The sequence below is a fragment of the Ursus maritimus genome, unplaced genomic scaffold (assembly GCF_017311325.1).
Source record: "Ursus maritimus isolate PB19 unplaced genomic scaffold, ASM1731132v1 scaffold_29, whole genome shotgun sequence".
Classification (NCBI taxonomy): Eukaryota; Metazoa; Chordata; class Mammalia; order Carnivora; family Ursidae; genus Ursus; species Ursus maritimus.
The window spans coordinates 7,421,149-7,446,128 of record NW_024425452.1 but is presented as its reverse complement, the minus strand read 5'-3'; positions in this window follow the sequence as shown (position 1 = coordinate 7,446,128).

Genomic DNA, 24,980 nt, shown 5'->3' with positions numbered 1-24,980 from the left:
TGTGCATATTTTTGAATCTTAAAATAATAAAACTTGTGTGTCTATAGGAAATGAGTTATTTTACACTACCAAATTTTTGGTGGGGGGGTCACACATTAGAGACACAAGCAAGGAGCAGAAAGAAATATGATGATTGATATTCTTCCTTCATCTTGTTCCAGAGTAATAATTATGGCAATGCCAAATTTATTGAATGCTTAGTATGTCACTCATTGTGCTAAGCAATTTTATGTATGCCATCTTATTTAATGCATAAGAATATTTTTATAAAAATTTTCATTTTCTCACATTTACAGAGAAATAAGCATAGACTCACAGAAATTATACAATGTACCTGATTACAAACTATATTAGCCATGGTTTTGGTTAGGCATACAGAATTGATTTTACTGAAGTAAAAAGTGATTCACAGCCATAATAAATAGCTTATGGTATTATTGAGAGGGGCCTAAAAACAAATGCTGCCTAAACTTTAAAAGATGATTCCCCACAAGCAACACCCAAGGAAACTAGTTTACCAGGGAAGCAGATTCATCTGCCCGGGAGCCCACCTACTCAATCATTCGGCCACCTTTCAACCTATTTACTCCATAAGAAAGTAATTGTAGAGCTGATGTCTTCAAAACCTTACCAGCTCTGGGTCTATTTGCCTATTTACCTTTCTCTCTCTTTCCTCTTGCTTTTTCTCACTCTCCACTGTGTGTGTTGGGGTGGGGGAAGGGTGGGCCTGTGGTGTAGGTGTGTGTGCATGCACACATGTATTTTCACTCCCTCCTAAAAGGAAAAGGAATTTGGTCAACTTTCTTTTTTCTCAGATGTTTTATCTTCATTATCATCATCTAATATTAAGAAAGAAAGATCCCTACAGTAGGCATTTAGAACTTACACAAAGAAAAACAAAGATTCCATTCGCTCTAACTCAATCTAAAGCAGCGATGCAGCTATATGGCTTGTGTAAAGTGCCTCCTTTGTTCATGGTGAACTTCAAGGTACGATTACCTACCAAAGAAATCCAGGCTGGCAATAGTTGCCCCTGCCATATGCAAGTACTTCTTGATGTATTTGCGGATTCACTTCCCTCTCATTCTATTTGCAATTCACTGTATATTCTTTTCTTCCTCCACTTTCTAACCTTTATAATACTATTTTGTTTTTCTAAAAAAGGGAGGACCTTCTGTGCCATTGGGTGCAAGAATACTTGAATCAAAGTGTTAGTATGGGCGGCCCCCCCAAACCTGGGGATGGATAATAAAGCATTAAAATCTTGCCATGTGACTTGCCAAAAGACATCTTGGAAAAACTTCTATTTAAATATATCCATGAAAATATTCTGACAGATACACAAGTTACAAGGTAACCTACAAGCTACTGAGTGCTTTGCAATTATATTGACAAGAAGATGTTTCGCTTGATTTGTCTTTTTACCTCTACTGTTTGCCAAATGAAAGGCTTTGCATTGTTCCAAGAAATGCTACATTAGTATCCATAAACAAAGAAGATTTGAAAAATGTTTGGATCCATTTCTTGGAACCAAGCTTAAAGATAAAATTTTCCTAAAAGAGTGGTCATTATACTTTTCAATGAGGCTATTTTACTTTATTTATGACAATTGGTAAAGAAATCACCATTAACACAAAGTTTTCATTGTAGAGAATAGCTAAGAGATAATCTCTGTTGAAATTAACAGAAAGTCAAAAGAAATAGATATTATTTCTTTTATCTGATTATTTTGCAGTATGATGTTGAGCTGAAACTTTTTTACTTTTCTCTACCACATTCTGTCCATTTGTAATATGCTAACACTCTTTAACTATTTTTCTCTGGAACGTTTGACACATGGCCATAACTGACCCAATAGCACAATAAGCACTTTGATTCAAGGAAAACAACAATTACCAAAGCAAAAGGAAGACAAGCAGGACAACAAGACATAAACAACCAGTTGTATATACGTAGTTCCGAATAATCTATCTGACGTTTGGGATTATTTTGCCAGTGAGTTTCTGGATTTGGAAGAGAATTATTGTGCAAAACAACAACAATAAAAATGATACAATTTGAAAGAGATGAGAAATCAAGCCAGCCTAAATAATTTCATACCACAGCATAAAAACTTTAGAAAAATATATATATATTCAGCGACAATGAGTTGAGACATCAAAAATAAGTTGTTTTGATTATGGCAAATGTCTAAACACATATTTAGAAGCTGTAAGGTGAGAGGGACTTTTAAATAAAGAGTGTGCTTTTGTATTCAAAGGTAGAATAGAAAGTGGGTGCCCTTTTAACTACAGTGTTTAGGCAATCTTTTAGCACAGTGCTCTCTCCACTTTTACTTGCTGTTTCTTATGATTAAAAAAATCAGATGGCATAGCGAAAAGACCTTAAGAATAACAGGTACACAGTAATACACTTTACTTATAAATGTTATTTCCAAATATCTAGAAAAAATGCCGCCAGCCGCCAGCCGCCCCGCGCGCGCTCCCGGATCTCCCGGTCTCAGTCTGGATCCAGTGAGCGCACCGGGATTCCAGGGTTCCGCGAGATGCCTGGTGGCGCGCGCACCCGGCTCACGGTCTCAGTCTGCTGTTTTGCGGGTGCCTTCCGCGAGTCCCACCCGCTCTCCCGTGCAAGTGGCTACCGCTTCCCGTCGCCCGAACGCGGTGGCTCCCTCCCCCTTCCGTTTATCTTCCAATATCTGTGCACGGTTCCACGGCTCCCCACTTCGTACCTCAATACTCAGCGCTGGAGATGTTCATTTGTAGAGATCCAGATGCGTCTTCCTGCGTCTCAGGCTGATTCCGTGGTTGTTTAGGCTGGTCTGGTACCTATCCAGCTCGACTCGGGGGACCGGCTGAAAAAGGGGTCCCCTACTCCTCCGCCATCTTAACTCCTCACTCTATCCCCATATCATTTCTTATTTTGTATTTCATTATTTTTTTTTCTCTTAAGTAAACTTCTATTGTAGAAAAGAAATTAAATTGTAATAATCTCTCAAAAGACACCAGGACTGCATTGTCCTTTTATTTTTGGACTGTGTCTTTGCTCTATGGTTTCCAGGTAGTAAAGTGAATTTATAGATGCCCCTATGTATAACCATGCAAATAAACTCAAAATCAGGATATAAAAACTAACAATTCTATTCTGTGGTATATTTTAATAGCTCATTGAGCCTCTACAGTTGGATCAAGAGGGTATTTGCTCTACTCTCTTACTCAGGAAATACCACTCACCCCTACCAAATAACCTGAAAATGCAACTCCTAAGTACTCTTTTCTACCAGAACAAAAGGATATGGAATTGTTTTCCATACCTTCGGTGAAGGGAATAAAAAAACCAAATAAATATGTGAGAAGGGTGTAAATAAATGAATAAATAAAATGACAGGTGAGTGAAGGGTATTAATTTATAGGATGTATAGAACTCTTGTTTTTTTCCCAATTATGAATTAGTTAAAAGGTAAAACTTTTAACTGATGGAGATGGTAGTGTTAACCTTAAAATAGCCAAAATTTTACTAGCAACATGAGCTTATTCAGGAACAGCAGAGAAATTGCAGTTTGGGAACAGCAAATTGTGGTGAACCATAGGCAAATCTAAAGAGACAAAAGGAAAGTCAGGTTTTATTGGGTATTAGGAGGAAATTGGAGAGGGTTGTTTTAAACAGAAGTTCATTGGAAAAGAAGATGAGTTCAAGGTTGTTGGTGGTTTCTTTGACTATAAACAGTGGTTAGTGCTTTGTTGCTGGGGCAGAGAGGATCTTCTTCTTTACCTTAAAAGGAGGAGATGAAATTCCTATGTGAAAAGTGTCCTCCCTTGCAAGATTATTTGAATCTTCCTTCTTGCTGCTAGTTATGCAGGTTGCAATAGTGATATACATGTGAGAACTGAGGAGCTTCAGGGCTTCTCAACTCCTTTTTCACATTTCCCCCTTTTGATCAAAATCTTGACTCAAAAACATTGCTGATCAAGAGTCAAGTGTTCCACATTTAGTGGTTTTGTCCCTTGGTGACAGAACGGACCTATCCTGGTTGTCACATCCCATATGAGAAAGAATGCGTACAGGTTGAAAAATATTGAAGCCACATTTGAGTTAAAAGAAAGGTAGAGGAGAGAACTCTTGGGCATTTTTCATCTAAAATCTATTCCTTATCAAGGTCATAAACACTACAGATCACAAAGTGCTGAGTTAGCACCACTCTCTCATACATTGTTTCTGCAAAGATTTCATAAGCAATAGGTACAGAGCATAAAAATGATTATACAAAATAAGTTGAGAAGCAGAATGACAACCCCAGTTTATCTAATAATCCTAAACTAGGAGCCTAAAACTGAAGGTAACTGAGCAAATAGATCAGAGAACTATAGGTTGTTAGATATAATTCGTTGTCCCCGATGTGCTTGTTCTCTGATATTATGCAATTGGGTTTCCACTTCTCCAGAGCAATTTAAGCATGCAACAGATGGTATTCACTATTACATAATACCTCCTTGCTCAGTAAGTAGATGATTGGGGGCTATGTGATTATCTGCAATTACTTTAGCTAATGAATCAAATGATCATTGCTAAGCTGTTATTGCTTTGGTTGTAAAGTCCACTAGCTCTTCTAATGTTAGGGAGAAATTTTTGATCATGCATTCATTAGCATTTACTCTGATTCATCAGCTATCTGAACATTCATGTGCTTTTGGGAAATGTTCTCCACCTCTAGAGAAATGAAACCAAGTTGAGTATAGAGGACTCTCGCTAAGGTCTGGTCACCAATGGATTTATTAGATGGAATTTCCTTGTTGACCCTTTCAAGCTATGTTTGGTTGGAAGAGCTGGGATGCCATTCTGTGAAAAGCTATTCCTTCCTAAAATGTTCTTTTCTAAAAAGTCACAAAAGATATAAACCTGCTTGTATTTTCCTTTTAGTGCAGGGGAACAGATCATACTTAGGTAAGGAAAAGACTGGGGCAGGGGGTGGGAGGAGAGGTGAATAAGCGCCATATCATTGACAAAAGGGGAGGTGTTTAGTTGAGCTGTGTGTTTATAATGGGAAAGATTGAAACAAGGTTTCAACCTGGCCATAACAACCTAACCCAATAGGTAACATCCATTGGCATATGGGTATAATAGGCTGTGACATTTGGGACTAAAGATGAATTAGTTGCAGGTAAGACCTGTAGGGTCTCCTTGGGGTGCCTGGGTGGCACAGCGGTTAAGTGTCTGCCTTCGGCTCAGGGCGTGATCCTGGCGTTATGGGATCGAGCCCCACATCAGGCTCTTCCGCTATGAGCCTGCTCTTCCTCTCCCACTCCCCCTGCTTGTGTTCCCTCTCTCACTGGCTGTCTCTATCTCTGTCGAATAAATAAAATCTTTTTTTTTTTAAAGATTTTATTAAAATCTTTTTTTTTAAAGATTTTATTAAAATCTTTTTTTTTTTTTAAAGATTTTATTTATTTATTTGACAGAGATAAGACAGCCAGCAAGAGAGGGAACACAAGCACGGGGAGTGGGAGAGGAAGAGCAGGCTCCCAGCAGAGGAGCCTGATGTGGGGCTCGATCCCACAACGCCAGGATCACGCCCTGAGCCGAAGGCAGACGCTTAACTGCTGTGCCACCCAGGCGCCCCAAATAAATAAAATCTTAAAAAAAAAAAAAAAGACCTGTAGGGTCTCCTACATCATGAACAGATTTCTGAAGTTTCTGGTGACTGACCAACAGTCAGAAAGATTTCCCAGTTTTGCAATAGACTGAGAAATGTGGATAAGAGCACTGTTTCTCTAGAGAAAGAGAAAAAAACAAGGTAAGAATCAGCAACAAGAAAAAGATATGCAGGCCTGGTACAGTTACGTTGGGAAAGCTGTTTGGTTCAGCCGTCATCTGGTTCAGTTCCTGGAAATCTTTACTTTCAGATCTCCAGGTCACCAGTGCAGGTCCAGTCTGGATTTTGCCCCCATTTCTAAGTGTGATACATGAATCCAAGAGTTCACTCCCTGGAGTTTGGCAGCACAAGGGTTGGTTAACAGTACCTGGAAGGAGTCTTTCCAACAGAGTTGAAAGTCTTTTTGGCGATGTCTTTTCCAATAGACGAAGTATCAGTTTGCAAGGTGTGATGTTTGAGGTTTTTGTCTCCTGGGATCACATTGTGAAAAGACTGTTCTACTAAAGCATGGCTATTTTCAATATAAACAATTAGGTCTTTATGGTATTGAAGTATATGTCCTCTTTTATTAGCTGTGGATCAAAAGAAGCAGGGGCTAGGCACATTGAGTATTCTATTATAAAAAGAAAAACCTTATTGAACTCATGCAAATATATACCTTGTCATGAAGAATAAAAATATTTAATAAGAGTTTCAGAATTCAAGGGGGCTCAGGTAGGGAGAAAAAGATAAATGCTTCAACCTTTATTGTAAAAATACATTTTACCAAATTGCTGTAAGTTATAAATAGTTTAAAAGAGAGGAGAAAAAGTGGTATTTTAAATCTGAAAAACAAAACATTAAACAATTAATTTTCCATTAGAGCTTTAGAAATTCTTACCCAGTTCAGTGTTATGATCTTAAATTTGTCAAAACCAAGAGTCCTTATAGAATACTTACAAAGTCTTTCTCATGAATTTCTTCTAAGGTGAAGCACTGGAAATAATAACTGTCTATAAATGGTACAAGACATAAAAATAGCAATAGTTAGAGATCTAAAGAGAATTTATTATGATGTCATTGATAAGGAAGTTTGGTTATTTCTGTGGCATACAACATTTAAGATAATAAATAGAATTATGACTGATAACATTATACCAGCACATATCAGACTTTTAGAAATTTTATATAATTTCTAGGATATTTTTGTTACTAACATGTAACCATACAAGTATAATCTGAGAAGATTTAGCGTCACTTATTTGACAATACTTCCCATGTAACTTAACATACCAAATAAGCCTAATTATTTCAACATCTCTCTTTTTATAATGAGAGAGAACAAATCTGTGATGTTCCAGGGACACTCTGGAATATATCATATCTTAAAGTTATTTCTGAGGCAGAAAGCTTTCATGTAGAATTTGATTTGGGGAAGCCTGTCAAAAATATCAAAGGTTTGAATGCAGATAAATATGATACAATATTCAGTTACCCATTCAAAGTGACAAAAAGATGTTAAAGGCAAATATAGAAGGTTATATAGTTCTGAGCAAAATTTAGCTCTTTTAATATCTAGGAGATATTAAAGATCTGATGATAAAGATAATATGAAGTATAAGAATTATTTTGATAAAAACACAAAATCTTTTTTTTAAAAGTAGATTACTTTAAAAGTTAAGGAAAATCTTTCATAGCAACTTATCAAAAGCAGACCAATATTCCAAGAAAACTTTACCCTTTTAACAGATAAAAGAAAATTTTTAGTTTTATATGGGTACATTATTGGTATTAAAGTTGAATTTTAAAATCCCATAATAACAATTTACTTTTTAATCAACTTGCCATATATAAAATTTCTTTCTCTAGATTCCTTTTCCATAAACCCTCTACAACTTTTATATCCACTTAGTTTTTGTCCTATATTTTTTCATTTTATTCTGGAACAATCATTTTATTTTTAGAACAAAATTATTTTCTTTTTTTCTCCCTTACCCCCCCAAAATGTATTTCCATTCCCCACACCTTCTTTTACTGAAAACATATATCCTTTTTAAAATACATTTCTTCCACCCTTACTATTTCTAGTAGTCTTGTAAAAAAAATGAATAAAACTTTTTTTGCTGACAATTTCAACTTTTTGTTCAAATGTCATTTTTTCAATTTCAAAAACTTACAAAGCTTACCTAGAAAAAGAAATGATGTGAAGCAGTTGATTCAGAATAATTACACATTTACTCTTAAAGGATAGCATCATTGTTTATGCATTGCATTCTAAATATAAATTCCTTCCATACAATATATTTAAAATTAACCATATACTTTCTGGAAATTACAGTATAAGATGCATTCTTTTATATCGGCTCATCCTGACCTTGGTCTTGTTAGATTTGGAATTTAAAACATGTAGGGCGACAGGGTCCCCAAGTTATTGCCGAAAAGGTTTGCTTTAAGTTGAGTAGAAAGAATAAGGATTTGAAAAATGGGACAGCTTATAAATTGATGGCAGAGCTATAAATATCTGGGAAGCCACCACCAGAATTCCCAGCCTTGCAAGCAGTTATAAGAAATGGGGGAAATTCTTTTAAAACAAAAATTGCTGCCTGACTGCAAATCTGAAAAGACAAGGCAATAAAGTATAAGCCTATCAAGGAATGATTACAGGCTGGCCTCGAGGAATTATCACTGTATGTGTACATGACAGAAAGGGTGGTGGTTCTTGTATTGGCCTTTTCAGGTGGCCACACAGACACTTTCTGTTGTTCAGTTTATTGTGATATAAGAGCAGTGGGTTTTAAACATGTTGGGTCATTCAACAGTAACAAATACAGTATAAATCATGGCCCAGCACATACCTACATATATAAAACACATAAGTAACCAAAATAAAAATGTAATAAACTGACATGTATTTCCTAATTTCAGTATACAACATGCATGCATTCTATTTTGTACTTTGTGAAATTATTTATATATAAATAATAAATCTGTAATAAATCCATCTAGAAACTATAGATATAATTGAAAGATATATGTTATTCATCTATATCAATATAGATAATGTGTATATTTTCTATTTAATGTTAATCGTAATTCACCAATGATCTATGACCAGAGTTTAAAAAACAAGAAGTTATTCTAAATCCTTCCACAGTTGGAGAAAGCTCTCATGGGAGTTCCATTGTTTCTTACCTTCTAAAGGGATGCCTGCTGCTTTGCCTACTTTCCCTTAGTATTGATACACAGTTTGTGCAGAGTTCATTTATGTTTATTTCTTAAGTGTTCTGACATTTTCTCTTTGGTTCCCTTTGTATTTTCAGTTCTTCTTCCAACTTTTTAAGCTATTTGTAATGTGTGCTTTGAACACTAGGAAAAAAGCGATTTTAAACTACCATTATTAGTATCCTGTAGTAGGTTAGCAAATTCACAAATGCAGTTGACCCTTGAACAACACAGGTTTGAACTGTACAGGTCCACTTATACAAGGATTTTTTTTTCAATAAATACAGTAAAACACTGCAAATGTATTTTCTCTTCCCTATGATTTTCTTAACATTTCTCTAACTTATGTTATTGTAAGTATACAGTTTATCATACATATAACATACAAAATGTTTGTTCATTGTTTATGTTATCAGGCCTCTGGTTCATAATAGGCTATTTGTAGCTAAATTTTGGAGGAGTCAAATGTTATACATGAATTTTCAACTGTGCAGGGGGACAGCACCCCCAGCCCCCCACATTGTTCAAGGGTCAAGTATATGTTTCTGTTTTTAGAAGTATACTCTTCTTCATAAGAAAAGTAAACTTTTCTCAGTGTGGCATAAAACATGTTTATTAATAGGCTCAAATATATTTTGTCTTTCTGTAAAAATGAAAAAGCCAAAAGTAGGGGCTCCTGGGTGGCTCAGTGGGGCACCTGGGTGGCTCAGTCTTTAAGCATCTGCCTTCAGCTCAGGGTGCGATCCTGGCGTTCTGAGATTGAGCCTGGTATCAACCTCCTCGGCTGGGAGCCTGCTTCTTCCTCTTTCACTCCCCTGGTTGTGTTCTCTTGCTCGCTGGCTATCTCTCTCTCTGTCAAATAAATAAATAAAATCTTCAAAAAAAAAAAAAGCCAAAAATAGATAGACTTATGTTTAGCATTTTATTTTTATCTTATTTGGAAATGATTTATACATTTGATGAATATCCATGATATAGCTTAATGTATATAAGCTTTGATTTTACTTATATAATTTAAATTACTTAGTATTTAATGACTATACTTGAATTAGACATCAAATAGTTAAGTATCATATTATTTTTTTGTTGACAGGTTTTGAAGGCACATCTGCTTTTATTAAACCAGTAAGCTTAAATCAGCTTTAAATTATTAAATGAGCTTTTATTTATTAAAGATTATCCCAGATCATATAAACTTGAAAAACTTTTGGGTTAGTTTCTAAACTTCTGAGAGTATACTTGACTTATATAAATATTTAATTTTCTCTAAGCCAATTAGGGCTCTTGACGAATTAATTTTGGAAAAACCATCTGCAGGTAGAGAAATAACATATACCTATAACACACACACACACACACACACACACACACACACACGTGCGCACAACATATTAATAGGCACAAACAGAGATCTTCTACCTATTGTTTTAGGAATTTTGGCCACGCCTCAAGTACAAAATTCAGAAGAATAGTTGGATCCAAATCCAAATTGTGTTTCTGGCCAATTGGGTTTCTTGTTTACTTGCACAAATGGCCACAATCTTTCACTACTTTGTTTGCTTAAGGATCTTCTTAGAACTGTTTTTGAAGTCATTTTATCTTTGAGAAGCTTCTGCATATCTGTCAAAGAATGCATTCCATTGTCTTTTTTAAAGTTGCCCCTTAAGGTGGACTTATCTAAAACAAAGGATCCTCCTAATGGCCATTAAAATTCCCAGTTATCCAAAAATCCATCCAGTTTCTCAGAAATGCACAAGTTCCTGGTCCAAGGACCAGGTAGAACCTATCCTGCCTTTTGTTTCCCTGAAATGTTTTACCATGGGGTGCCTTGTTTTCCAATAGTTGTTCCAAAACATGTCTCCCCCTCCTTGAATAGGAGGGGTGACTCAACAGGAAGCGCTGAATCACTATATTGTACAACTGAAACTAATATCACACTGTATGTTTGTTGTGAAAAAGTGAGAATCAGACTGACGAGAGACCAAGTGACACTCAGAGAAGTAGGAGAACTTGGATTTATTTTATGGCGGTGGATTCAGACAAGCTCCTGCTCAAAATTCTGGGTCCCGGGGGCAGTGGGGTTATAGGGCTTTTATAGGGGACTGCAGATAGTCAGGTTCCAAAGGTTATGCTGACTGCTGGTAGGTGGGTTTAAACTGGGGGGAGGGGGGCAGGCGCTACTTTAGGCGGGAAGAGTAGTGCAGTGAGCCTGTGGCGGGAAACCTGTTTACAGAAGCAGAAAGGGCTGGTTACCTCTTGCTCCCAGTAGGGCTTCTAGTTATCTCTAGCTTATTGTTTGTAATTTTCCATCTTCTGGGGCCTTCTGGCCTGGGTCTGCTCTGGGTAATTTTCCTCTTCATGTTAACTAACTGGACTTTAAATAAAAATTTAAAAAACAAAACCAAAAAACAGATCTTGAATAGAGCTAAAGAGCTCAACCAAAAGTAGAAAGATTGAATCCCAGAAAACCTACCAAACTAAAAGGAAAAAGATGACTCTGAGAAGCAGACTGCAAGGGGTTCAAGTCAGTACCGCACACAGTTTGGGAGTCATTAGTTCCTTTACGGTTCGTTTTCTTCAGACGCCACTTTGGAGCACCATATGAAGTTGACCTCAAAATAAAATAGCCAGTTATTTCACCAGCGAAATCAGCTTACTTAGGAATAGCAGAGGACTTGGAATTTGGGTCAAGGAAGCTCTGGTGAACCATTGGCAAATCCAACAGACAAAGGGAAGGTGAGCTTTTATTAGGTTTTAGGAGGAAATTGGGGAGGGTTGTTTTAAACAGTTCATTGGGGAAGAACAAGAATTTTAGGTTGTGGTAATTTCTTGTTGGCTGCAAGCCATGGTTAGTGCATAGTTGCTAGGGACAGGGAGAGATCTTCCTTCTTCTTCTTAAAAAGAGTGTACGAAATTCCCATGTGAAAAATGTCCTCCCTTGTGAACAATTCCCAGGTTCTTCTTCCTGCTGCAAGGAGTGGCTTGTGCACAAAAGCTCTCCTTCAGGGCTTCCTGACTCCATTCTACATATTTTCCTTATTTTCACAAAACAGTGGCCTGTATGAATGATAAAGTTCATATTTATATTAGCAATTTGACCTTAACTATGTAGTCATAATATGTCTCTTGATTCTAAACCCAATAAGTTTTCAGAATCATGAACCAGAGGCAGATTCCAAATGAAACCCCAGACCTCACCATGTACCTTACCATGTAGGAGTATCTGTGTAAAAGGTACAGCATGAGGGGATCCAGCTGATGAGAGAATAGTTGGCTCTGTCTGGGCAGCTGGCTCCCAAAAACAGCAAAGAATCAGCCCATGCCAATTTCTATTCCCAAAGGTACTTACCTTCAGAATTCACCAGAACTGATGAAGTGAGCAAGCACAGGGACAAGACAGAATTATAACTGATTGAGGTTCCTTGACCCAGAAACAGAGGTGGAATGATATTTATTTTTAAGGGAGATGACTAGTTGAAAGGAAAGGCCTGTAACAAGTACTGGTTAAACATATCCTGAGTTCCTACAAGATCTAATTCAGCAACTTGTTGATTCACCTAAAGACTAACTTATGACAAGATATTACCACTATCTTTGATGTTACTCTCCTAATATTATTTTTTATATTTTAGTAAAGAATTGGTACAACCTAAAGACTCTTCAAGTTTTAAAGGAGTTCAGTCCTAAGGATGAAATTATTATAATCTTGGAAATGATACTCAACTCCCATCTAAAGGGAAAAAAATGGAGACATTAACAATATATGTTAGAAAGTTAATTCAAGGGTGCTTGGGTGGCTCAGTCAGTTAAGGCCAAACATATATCTGAAAACAAAAATTCAGATAACGTTAGTTATAGTTAATGTCAAATGAAATAAAATAATTGGAAAGAATTTAGAAGAAAACAGAAAATATCCTCTAGGCCAAGATGGTCTACTAAGGCTTCCTGGAAGAAGCAGGACTTAAGCTCAGTCCTGAAGGATTATTATGATTAAGACACATGGAGAGGAGAAGAGAGAATCCAAATAAGAAAGACTGACAATAATAATAAAAGTACAGAAATATTTATCTCTTTTGTGTAAATAGTAGATTGGCTTGATTAGAAGAGGAAGAAGAGAATGTGTAAGAACAAGGTATTCTATCCTTCCCTCCTTCCCTCCTTCCTTCCCTCTCTCCTTCCTCCCCTCTCTCCTTCCTTCCTCCCTCCCTCCCTTCCTTCCTTCCTTCCTTCCTTCCTTCCTTCCTTCCTTCCTTCCTTCCTTCCTTCATTCCACCCGCCCAACCACCCACACACCCAGCAACCAAATGGCCAGGTAGCTAGCTGAGGGGCAGAGCTAGATTTGAACTAAGGTTACTGTGAATTCAAACTTGTAAGAGTATAATAAATTTCCAATATGTATTTGTAAAAGTTTAGTTGGAGATATAGAGATGGGATGAGTTTCTTTATAATTCTTCTCTGAAGATTAACTTGTTAGGTTAATAAGCGTAGTCAAGGAAACAATGCTGAAGAAAGAAAAAAAGAGAGATAAACACACACACATGTTGGTATATGTGTCTGTGTGTGTACAAAAGAAGAAAACATCATCCAGACATTGAGTTAACAGCATCCCTGTCAAAAGAACTGGTGAGGTAACCCCTTGAGTACTGTCCTTCCTCATTGGTTTGCACAAGGTTTCTTCTCTTTCACTGGTCCTTTAAACTGCTGCTCACCATAGAAAGAGGCCAATGGTGGGAAGAAAGAGAGTAAATGAATGCTTGGACAGTCTTCACCATAACATGAAGAGCTCCCAGGACACTTCTTTCTGGGAGCAGATGGGATAAAGTAGATAGAAGAGGTACATGTGTTCAAATTTCTTAGAGTATCTTTTGGTTTTAGAAAGCCCTTTAGAAGGTCATGTAAGTACTCTGAGGCCAAGTATGGACATCTGTTAAATTACATCAAGGCTGAGTAAGAGTAAAATTAGAGTATCTGTAAGTACCCAAAAGGTGGTATTTAAAAGTTAACTAAATTTGTGTACACACACACACACACACACACGAGTCTCATCTTTGTATATAAAAGAAAACCAATGATATGTTCTTGTTTTGCTGAATCTATGTGATAATTGAGATGCACATATGAATAGATCGTGGGAAGAAAAAAAGGGCAAGTGAGTACAGGTTTATTCATACATCATAGATTAAAATTAGAACAAAAATGCACGTATTTGATTATGATTTAAACCATTAATGTGACTTAATAGCACAGAGAATAGTACATTGGCTCTCTTTTAGATTTCTAAAATGTTCTACTTCTGCTCTGATGGGTTGAAATCCTCCTACTCCCTCAAAAACAATTATAATACATTAAGTGATCATTTTATGGGAGACCAGGGTAAAGTTGAAAAAAAAATCAAATCTTCCCATTCCTTTACTACTCCCAAAATAAAAGGAGATGGAGATAGGTTCTGCTTGTGTTTAAAAAAAGAAAAAAAAATCCTTGCGGTAAGCTATGTGCCCAGTCAGCGTCATTCTCCTCTTCCAAATAGTAAAACAATAATTAGAATCGTCATATGTATCTCTAATTTATGTTTTGTATAAATCAGTTTTAGCAGTATATGGGATGACCAGCCTTTGTGATGTTATCAAGTTATATGATATTTTGAGATTAACATGGCTCTTGTGGAAAAAATAAGTGATTTCACAATTGCTGAATAACAGTATGAATATGATCAAAGAAAGCAAATGCAATTCATCTCACCATTGGTGACTTTATGAGGTGCAATCAATAGTTAAACAGATTCATGTTGATACAAAGGTGTTTTACCAGCACTCAGCAATGCTAGCAATCTAATTTACCGCAAGATTTGATAAAAGGGAGGCTTTATTCACCAAAATGTTTTTAAAGGCTATTTGTTCTTTGACTTCTTTTATGGTTTAGCAAATTGGAGCCTTTATGGGGTGTTTTTGTTTTTGTTTTTTGTTTGTTTCTTTTCTGTAAGAGTTAACTACATTCATTTACCATGAGTTAGTATCCATTGATAAAATAATTAGGTGATGATGTCAAGTCATGAGATCCAGCCCAAGAGTCTGCTCGAGATTCTCTCTCTCCCTCTCTCTCTGCTCCTCCCCGCACTGTGCATGCTCTCTCTCTTTAAAATACACGAGTCTTAAAAAGAAATACAATCTCCTTCACAATATGGATATGCAAATAAATGTCCAAATGTGTGTCCAAATTAAGAGCAGTTCCAGATTTTTATGGTGGTTAAAACCTCAAATACACTTGGGTCAAATTCCTAATAGTGCATGTAATTGTTTTGTGATCATCAGTGAAGTAGTTAACTAATTTTCCTGCTCCTCATTTAAAATGGAAATTATAATAGTACAGTTGTCCTAGGACTGCAGTGAGGATTAAAGAAGATACAACACAATGCACATATGGGCTATTATTTATTATTATTATTAATTCAGGTCTTTCATAATAGAGTAAAATAATTACTGTTTCTACTTTCACATCCCCAAAAATATTCTCAAATCTCTGCTTTCTCCCTATTTCTCTTTGCATTTCATGAAAACTGTTTAGTCTAGGTCAATAATGATTTCCCATTTACTGAATAAATATTTTTCAGACCTTCTCCTCAACTCATTGCAACTTTTGGCACTGTTCACCGCTGCTTATGTCTTGCAACTCTTTCCTATTTTGCCACCTCAGCATATTCGAGAACACAGAAGAATCTCAAAGTGTGAGCTTCCTCTTTTAACTGCCTGCCAGCTAGTAAGGAACTCTGTTGTTTTAAGTATTATGTCCTATGCTCTATGCCCTATATGCCATGTTTCACCTATGCCCTTCTCTTCAGACTATGTGGGTTGATTTTCCAGTATGGGTTTTTCAAAAGTAACAGTAGCAAATCCATATACTTGCTACTTAAAACAGATTAAGATGAGTTTACTTGTGGAAACCAAAAGACATTATTTGAATGCTACCTATGCTTATAGCAAAAGACTTATACTTGTAGGTTCTAGCTGTAGCTTGATAGACTATCTACGCTCCCTTAGCACATTATCGTATGTCATTGGGGTATGGATACTGTGGATGTATACTTTGGCCTCAAGAAATAAGCTAGAAAAAAAAATCATGGCTGGGGATCTGTAGATGAGTTAAGGATATTTAATACGGTCCCTGGTGACTTCCTTATTGGAAGTCAGATATAATTGCCTCTCCAATCAGGAATAGGTGATTAAATGACAAAAATTAGAATATGAAGTGGCAAGAAAAGTCTGGATACTATTGTTGCTATTTTAACACAAATAGGTAAGAGACATACCAGAAAAAGATTTATTTCAATGGCAGAAAGTGCCTAGGACAGTGGTTCTCAAATTGTAATGCACAGAAGAATCAATCTGGGATGTTTGTTAAAAATACAGAGCCTTAATCTCTATGTATTTTGGGTAGTGGTTAGAGGGCATCCTATATGTGTTCTCAAAGAAATCTTCCCCTGCAGACTGCTTTTGCTCCTGCCAAGAGTGCAAGGCATCTGACATATCCACTGGGAGTCCATTCGAATGCTCTGGGCATTATGGGCTACAGCTGTACCCTGCCATTACTCCTTTCAGAAATTGCCACTCAGCCAGAGTGCTCTTTCCCAAGTAACAAATAAAACCCAAGTACCAAAACCCCTGAGATTTTAAAATACTATTTCCCTCCCTGTGGTTCTCTCTGCCGATGGGGCCTAGTGTCACAATGCTCTGCACAGAAATGGAGAGGAAATGTACTATTGCCCTATCAATTGTTAGCCTCTTGACAGCACCCTATACTAGCAGGAAATGTAACTGTTTTATTCCTTCTTCTTCTCCATTCATATTACAAAGCAAATACATGTCTTAGAGATTGGGGGCTGCATATATCTAGCACTATTTGAGGCCCATTGCAGAACACCACATCGAAATGTTTGCCTGAATTTTTACAAAGATATTTTTGCTGAAATCTGTGCCTCCTTTCTCACTCATTCTGGTCCATTGTTCCCTCAAGTAGGATTGTCTTTCTCTAAAGCAAATCTCATTATATTACTCCTTGGCTTAAGATCCCTCAATGAGGCCAGTGCTTTCAGGATAACATCTAATTCAGCATAACTATTATTCTGTTAATCTTTCAGCCTTAGTTCTCACTTCTTGCCCATCTTTTGGACCTTATCTCTCGGAGTCTCTGTAGTAATTGGCATAAACACCACATATTTTCCATTTACTGGTTACAAACTTTTGAACCCAATAATGCTGTAAAATGATTTTAGTCAGGGATCATTCTAGATTCTTTTGCGTTTCCATGTCCCCTAGCATAGGACTTTCAACATAGTTCCTAAGGTAAATCAGAAAGACAGATAGGAAGGAAGAAAAACAGGAAGGAAGCAAGGGAGGAAGAAAAGAAGGCAGGCAGGCATACATTTGTCTAGAGACTAATACCTAAATATAATGGTTTAACCAAAGTATATTAATATTTTGTTTTTCTAATGTGTTTCCACTATAGAAATAAAACTAACAAGAGAGCTTATTACTATAAGCTATTTTTTTTTTTTTTTTTATAATTGCCCAGTGCTACTGTTCTCACTACTTTCCTCTCAGGTGCACCACTAATGTGGTCATCAATTCATGCTGCTAGTTATTAAATGGGATTCAATAGAATGCTTTCATTCATATTGGTGGGCAGGGAAGGAGGTCAAACAGATTAAAAAAAAAAAAAAGGAAGGGAGAGAGGGACGGAGGGAGGGGAGGAAGGAGAGGAAGGAAGGAAGATAGGAAGATAAATTCCCAGACTGAGGATGATAAAAAGAAGAGAAAATCCTAAGTTAGGAACTTTTTTTTTTTTTTTTCTAATTGGTCTCCTTCACAGTTGTTTTGCTGTTCTGAAATAAATCTTGAAACACATCAGAAACTTCAGCCAAGCCAGGAAGCAACAACCCACTTCTTTTGAGTCCTCAGTGATCTAATGAATATCAATTGTAGATAATGCATTTAATTTTTTAAATGCTTTCCACCGTGTAGTGCTGGACATCTGATCATTAAAGAAGTAAAGAAAGAAGTTGAGCATGACTGTTGCTAATCCATGCATGGTCTTTCAGTCAAGGCCAACATTTTACACTCTGCTCTCTGCAGCTGGGGCTACCGTTCAGATTTTTTGACAGATTTCTTTAGGTCCTAAGAATGGGGAGCTTTAGTGGGAAAGTGGGTAACAAGAGTCTAGCTCCCCGCTTTCTACTTTCCCTGTGTCCTTATCCCAATGCCAGCAGTTGGTCCCGGGCTCCAGCTTCTTTTACCGCTCCTAGAATCAAGTCCATCAGACCTTCCCACAGCATGCCTCAGCCACTGGCTAATGCTCTCATTTTTGGTTTGAGGTCACCTCACCTGACCTTCCCAAATTTCTGGAACCCAATCCTATTCATTTTGTTTTCCTAACTGGAGTATTAAATGCTCTCTACCCGAAAGTTACTTCCTTGAGTACCCCAAAATTCACTTTTTGTTCCTTTACCACCACTCCCCCCACAAATAACAGCTTACTAATATCCTAGATTGAATCTACCCTCCTGAGTATACTCTCATACAATCAGGACTCTGGATTCTGTTTTCAGTCTTCTATTAATTCAAAGGTTATAATAATTCTACACTGAAGTGACATCAAATGGATACGCACATGTCTGGACTACATTAAAGGTATCCTTTTATTTTCATCTTTCTCATCTCTGCTCAGTCTCATATCTTCCTATGCCATAATACAAACCTTAAAATAAAATTATTTCTGTGTTCTGTACGTCCGACATGTCTGCAAACCTGTTCTCATCTAGATGTCTTTTTTTGTGTTGTTCTCCAATATTCCCCTTCCACCGATTCAAGACACCTTTCTCAAGGTCCTAACCCTGCCCCTCTAACAGTGAGTGGTAGCCCCTACTACCATAGCTTATAATATGCAATTTCTGTTGTAAGCTATTATAAATCTACCTTACCTTAAAATAGTGTTGATGGTAGTAGTGGTGGTGATGCTGATAATTTCCTGTTTGTCAATCTTGTTTTCTGAAGTTAAGATTTATGTGAGGACAGGGTGCCTGTGTGGCTCAGTTGGTTAAGCAACAGACTTGATTTCGACTCAGGTCATGATCTCAGGTTTGTGGGATTGAGCCCCTCATAGGGCTCCATGCTGGGTCTGGAGCCTGCTTAAGATTTCCCCCCCACAAAAAAAACTTAAGAGTTTTGTGAGGACAGAAACCATATCCTCAATGTTTCCCCATTGCCCCCATTATGTAGACAGTTGCACAGAGATGCTCTTTAATTACATGCAGATTGTCTAATTTCTTCTCTCAGCAAGTACCCATCATTTGTCCTCTTTTTCCATATAGGTGGTTCTGAATGTTTTATTTCCAGTATTTCAATGTTTGCCTTCCAAAATGGGTAGAAAGATGTTGTTCTTCATAATGATAAAGTGTTTTAGACCTAGCCCATGTAAAACTTTTCTGGCAGGTTTATGGCTCCTTTAATTCTTTGAAGTCCCATATTGAAATCTCAGACTTGGCCTGAACTTAGGTAACTGAAATTCCTGTACCTCTCTTAGCATCTGGCATGCCAACACTTCCATGACTAGAGTATCCTAGTCGGATTTTTGCTCTCTCAATTAGAGAAGAGGCCTGTGTGGGTGTTAAGGAGGGCACGTATTGCAATGGGCACTGGGTATTACACGCAAACAGTGAATCATAGAACGCTACATCAAAAACTAATGAAGTACTGGATGGTGACTAATATAATAAAAATAAATAAAAAATAAAATAAAATAAAAATAAATAAATAAGAAAAGAGGCCCATTTGCTAGTGGGAAACACTGGAGGAAATTACCCATCTTTGCCTTAACTCTAATCATGCTGTATCTCTCCCCAGCATTTCTCCACATTTCTTTCCACATCAGCGCTCTAGTTCAGTGAAGTTTCCTCTGCATGGGAGTGCCTATATTCTTTTCCTCCTCAAATCTCTTTTTATTCCTCACTCCCCTTCACATCATGTTCTTCAAAGCTCCCTTAGATTCTGCTCCTCATTAGGGACTGGCATATCATTTCTCTTTATCACTGGAGCCTGCCCTGAAGGACTACCTCTAATTCTCCTTTCCCTGAAGAGGGAAACTGCCCAGAGCAGGCCCAGGCCCGGAGGCCCCAGAAAATGGAAAGTTACTAACAATAAGCTAGAGATAACCAGAAGCCCTCCTGGGAGCAAGAGATAACCAGCCCTTTCTGCTTTTGTAAACAGGTTTCCCGCCACAGGCTCCCTGCACTACTGTTCCGCCTAAAGCAGCCCCCACTCTTCCAGTTCAAACCCACCTACCAGCAGTCAGCATAGCCCTTGGAGCCTGACTGCCTCCAGTCCCCTATAAAAGCCCTGTGATCCCATTGCCCAGGGCCCAGAATTTGGAGCACGAGCTCATCCGGGTCCGCCAGCGTAAAATAAATCCAAGTTCTCCTACTTCTCTGAGTGTCACTTGGTCTCTCGCTGGTCTGATTCTTATTTTTCCCCAACAGCCCTAATAATAGAAATCTGGAATATCAAGATCATGGCTACAAGGACTCCCTACAGCTACATCCTACATCTGATTGAGCACATTGAGATCACTGTGCTGTTGACTGTGGCAGAGATTCTCGTGCTCCCTGGTGATCGGCTGCTTGTTTATCACTATGGACAATGAGACCATCTGAGTTCTCTTTTCTTCTTACTATCCAGTGGGATACTTTCAAAAACATATAAAAGTACTGCTGGCCTATCTGTGAGAATTTTCCGTTTGTAGTGATTTTCTACTTTACTTGTTCTTTTTCTTCGTTTTAAAAATCTTTTGGCTTTTCTCTGGTTCTTAATAGGGACAGAGAGAAGCTTCTAGAATTCTCTAGGGGTAGAGAATTAGCTTCTCTAATTAAATTGAGAGAAGCCTTCTATCTTTAAATACTATAAAATGAGGTTGAAGGAGGAGGTTGAAGCAAAAAGGGACAGTTGCCTCCTGCAGATAGACTCAACCATGCTTCTGATGTAAGATATTTGGGGATTCATTCTGTATTTCAGTTAACTGTTCTCTAAAAGATAGGTTTGGTATTAAGTTCATTTACACGTGAACGATGCAGTGGTTCTCTTCCAGAGTGTGGTATTTTGCCCTATTTACAGGATAAAAAGTGACCTTATTAGGACCTTGTGGATGTTGGCAGATGATGTGAAACTCCAAGATCAGAGGCAATGGACTTTATTACTTAACAGCACAGCAAGCATGCTGTCAAGTCCCACAGGGGCGATGGGGAGTAACCCGGCTGGATATTATATATGAAGTGAGTTTGCATTGCAGTCTGGAAACTATATTCTTGGGAAGTCACTCTTCCACTATTTGTCTCAGCAAAAACACAACCCTAGAAATGGACTGGAAAAGAGTGATTAGGGATTTGCATTCTTGTCATCTTCAGTAAAAATAGGCACAGATACTCAATACTCAGATTACTACTTCCAATATTCCTTAACTTTAATTTCCGTAAGAATCTCTTGGAGAATTTCTTTAAAATCCATATTCCTGGACTGGATATAACATAGAATTTGATTCAACAGTTCTGGGGGATTGCCCAAGAAACAGCATTTTAATTTAATCAACAGATTATTTTGATGCAGCTTCTTTCTCCTAATACAGTGGGGGGGTTTTTTTTGCCCCCAGATTGCTTTCCTATACATTCTATCACAAACAAGTGAACTGGATGTACTGTCGCGTATGTCATGTATACACATGCTGACTTAAGAAAAAAAGAAACAAGAATAAAAAAACATCTAAACATACTATGTATTCCTTAGTCAGGGATTAACATGTGTATGGCTATCTATTATCCTGGCATATATCACAAACTAACCACAGCAGAGAGGTTATACTAGATTACCATATTCACCCATGTGTTAACAATGTTAGCAGCTCTCTGTCAAGTGTTTGTTTGTTTGTTTTTAGCCAAGGCACAAGCCAGCAAGAGGTGTGAGGGGAGTCAATGGGTACGAGTCAAATGGGGTTAGAAAGTTCTTTTTTAAAATATCAGGTGATGGGCACCTGGGTGGCTCAGTCAGTTAAGCATCCCACTCGTGGTTTCAGTTCAGGTCATGATCTCGGGGTTGTGGGATCCAGCCCCGAACTGGGCTTGGTGCTGCATGCGGAGCCTGCTTAAGACTCTCTCTCTCCCTCTCCCCCACCCCTCTCTAAGAAAAAAATAAATAAATAATAAAATATCAGGTAGTTATTAGAATTGTTTAGAAAGGAAAAAAAAGACCAAGAGCCTAAATTTTTGAGATCTGATTTTGAGCTGATTCTCCTATAAAATATATAACTTTGGGAAAGTTACAAAATCTCTGCTAATTCATCTATAAAATAGGGATAATATCTGTCTTATCTGGGAAGTGGTGTGACTCAGACGAGAAAATGTGTATAAAGCATCTTGTCAACTGGAAAGTGATACGTAGGTGCAGGCAATGGTGATAATTTTGTTTAAGGCATTTTGCCCTTTAGGAAAAAGGCAGCATCTTGTTTCACAAATACAGGACTTGATAATATATCTTCTTCAGCAAACTGACCAAACTAGTAAATATTATCTGATTAATCTGAATATCTTTCCCACGGAAATAATTTCAGTTACACTATTCTAGCACTGCTAAAGAATCTCAACTGCTAGAAAAGTCTTCATTTATAATATTTTTCCATTGAGGATTGCTATTAATCAACAATTTATTCATCATCACATTTTTCCCCTTAAGAAAATTTAAATTACATACATTTCATTTAATTCACATGGAAATAATTGTAGTATATATAAACAACTATTAACCCAGAAGGCCCAGGCACTGTTTTACTTCTTTTTTTTGTTTTGTTTTTTTGTTGTTGATGTAAAGTTTATTATTTTAAATTTTATTTTAATACCAGTATTAAACACATGTGTATAACTATACAACACCCAGTGCTCATCACAACATGTGCCCTTCTTAATCCCCATCACCTATTCCCCCCATCCCCCCACCCTCCTCCCCTCCGGTAACCCTCAGTTTGTTCTCTATAGTTAAGAGTCTGTATCTTGGTTTGTCTCTCTCTTTTCCTTTGCTTGTTTGTTTTGTTTCTTAAATTCCACATATGAGTGAAATCATTTGGTATTTGTCTTTCTCTGACTGACTTATTTCACTCAACATAATACTCTTCAGCTCCATTCATGTCATCGCAAATGGCAAGATTTCATTTTTTACTGCTGAATAATATTCCATTGTTTGCAGACACCACATCTTCTTTATCCATTCATCAACTGATGGACACTTGAGCTGCTCCATAGTTTGGCTATTGAAAATAATGCTGCTATAAACATAGGAGTGCATGTATCTGTTTGAATTACTACTTTTGTATTCTTTGGGTAAATACCTTGTAGTGTGATTGCTGGATTGTAGGGTGGTTCTATTTTTAACTTTTTGAGGCATCTTCATACTGTTTTCCCAGTGGCTGCAGCAGTTTGCATTCCCACCAACAGCACACTAGGGTTTCTTTTTCTCCACATCTTCGCAAACATTTGCTGTTTTTTGTGTTTTCCATTTTAGCCATTCCAATAGGTTTGAGGTGAGATCTCGTTTTGGTTTTGATTTGCATTTCCCTGATGATGAGTGATGTTGAGCATCTCTTCATGTGTCTCTTGTCCATCTGTATATCTTCTTTGGAGAAATGTCTGTTCATGTCTTCTGACCATTTTTTAATTGGATGATTTGTTTTTATGAGTGTTGAGTCTTATACGTTCTTTATGTATTTTGGATACTAACCCTTTATTGGATATGTCATTTGCAAATATCTTCTCCGATTCCATATGTTGCCTTTTAGGTTTCTTGTTTCCTTCTGTGCAGAAGCTTTTTATTTTAATGTAGGTTATTTTTGTTTTTATTCCCCTTGCTTAAGGAGATATATCTACAAAAATATTGTGACAGCACCAGACATTGTTTTAATGTGATTCTTTTCTCGAAACTATTGCTTTTGAGCCTTTTTGTTTTAATTTGCCAATTTAGTATAAAATGATGATACTATTGACAAGTCATTCTTTAATAATTTCAGAGTACACATTAGAAGTTCAGGGAGATTTTATTCTTATGATTTCTTCTGAAGTGCAACTGGCTGCAACATGATAGCTCTGCTGTTGTCCTGTCTATTGGACAAGGACCAACATGTTTGAGCACTATTTAATATGACAGAATTCATTTGAACTAAGTTGTTCATGAAGAAAAGGTATTCTCAGTACCAATTCTTGATGGCTAAATATACTCCACCATAATATACTCTGCCAGGGATTCTTAATCAATAGAAACAGTTTGTCTACCTGGAGTTTTTAAAATTTTTATGTAGTCCAAATTAAGTAAAAAGCATATTTCAGTGATATAATCGAGTATAAGAAAAACATGCTCAACATTTGTAATCTAATGTTTTATTACTTTCCATCTTTTACATACTAATGTAAGTTTCTGGCATTTGTGCTATATTGAATATAAGGCCATTTGGAAACTCAGTGGGCCTTTCATGTCATCTTTATAACAATAGATGCTTGTTTTTTAGAATCCTCAGTTTTGAGAGTCTTAAAGTTTGTCTGATATATTATTGCTATCCCAGTTTTTTTTTTTTTTTTCCCTACTTCCATTTGGATGAAATATCTTTTTCCATCCCTTCTTTTTCAGTCTGGGTGTCTTTAGGTTTGAAGTGAGCCTCTTGTAGGCAGTATATAGATTGGTCCTTTTTTAAACCATTCAGTCACCCTGTGTCTTTTGATTGGAACACTTACATCACTTATATTTAAAGTAGTTACTGACAGGTATGTACTTATTGCCATTTTGTTAATTGTTTCTTGGTTGTTTTTGTAGTTCTCTGATCCTTTTTACTTCTGTTGATCTCTTCCTTAACGGTTTGATGGCTTTCTTTAGTGTTACGCTTATATTCCTTTTTGTTTATTTTTTTTGTTTTAGTGCATCTACTATGGTTTTAGTTTGTGGTTACATCTATTATAGCTTAGTTTAGTATGAGGTTATATATAATATCCTAAGTATATAGCAGTGTATATTAAGTTGCTGGTCCTTAAGTTCAAATGCATTCTTAAAAAAAAAAAAAA